The 980-nt window shown below is 41.7% G+C and overlaps 1 non-coding gene across 1 annotated transcript; it reads left to right on the top strand.

Moving 5' to 3' along the window:
* Positions 1-452: 452 nt before the first annotated feature.
* Positions 453-562, top strand: LOC138815701 (U6 spliceosomal RNA). The gene has a single exon (XR_011368421.1). It is a non-coding gene; the product is annotated as a U6 spliceosomal RNA (small nuclear RNA).
* The last annotated feature ends 418 nt before the right edge of the window (positions 563-980 follow it).

Genomic DNA, 980 nt, shown 5'->3' with positions numbered 1-980 from the left:
CAAAAGAGGGAGACGGCTTTTTCCTCAAGTTTGGAGATCCTGTGATGAGGCTAGGTTCTGGGTAGTATTGAAGCCTTTCAGCAAACAGTAGCTTTTCCCAGGGGCTAGTTTGTGATAAACTCACAGAGCCCAGCCTGTAGTCACTCTCAGGGTTTCTGTTTACTGAATTTCAATTGATTGTCAAGGCTGCTAAAGGAGGGGCAGCCTCTGGCTCTGATTACCCAGTGAAGAAAGCCACTCCTGGGGCTAGCGCCTGAGCTGGGTGACTTTTCCCTGGGTGGAGCTCAGTCTGACAGGTCAGCTTAGGTTCTTGTGACCTACTAAATGACTCTAGTTTTCATCCAAGGCTTAAGTTGGAGCTAGCAGCTCCACCGAGCATTGTCAGTATCCAAGATGGAGATCTCCAGTACTGGAGGGTGAGGGATGGCCTTCCCTCCTCTGCTCCCTGAGAAGTATTGAGGAAGCATTATATACACTAAATTTGGAATGATACAGAGAAGATTAACATGGCCCCTGCTTAAGGATGACAGGCAAATTCCTGTCATTCCATTGCCTAATTTGTTAGGAAGTGGAAAGACTTGGGAAATAGATTATGAAGTGTAATAAGCCAAGTCCAAACAAACATAAGTCCCATGGTTTCCCTAATTTTCAATAACTAATATATGTCTGGGATAAGCAGAAAAGGTCAAAAGCTATGTGCATATGACCAGAAAAGATTATGTTAAGGTAAATGAACCGAAGTTAGTGACACAAGTGGTTTTTTCTTTCTTGCTATTGTTTCTCACATACGTATAACGTTCAGTATGGGTTTTTTTTTGTTTCTTTATATGTTCGGACCCCATGTTAAATCACTTATTTTCACTGTATTTGAAGTTGGTGCACCTACATCTTGTATATAGTCTCTTCTAATTTTTGGATGGGAAGGAGAAAAAGAAAATGCTTAAATAGGAATACAGGTTCACCCATTGTAACAATGAGAT

This window comes from Dipodomys merriami, unplaced genomic scaffold (assembly GCF_024711535.1).
Source record: "Dipodomys merriami isolate MVZ:Mamm:240054 unplaced genomic scaffold, mDipMer1.0.p SCAF_66, whole genome shotgun sequence".
Lineage (NCBI taxonomy): Eukaryota > Metazoa > Chordata > Mammalia > Rodentia > Heteromyidae > Dipodomys > Dipodomys merriami.
Note: the sequence above shows the minus strand (reverse complement) of the source record. Positions and strands in the feature narration are given on the sequence as shown.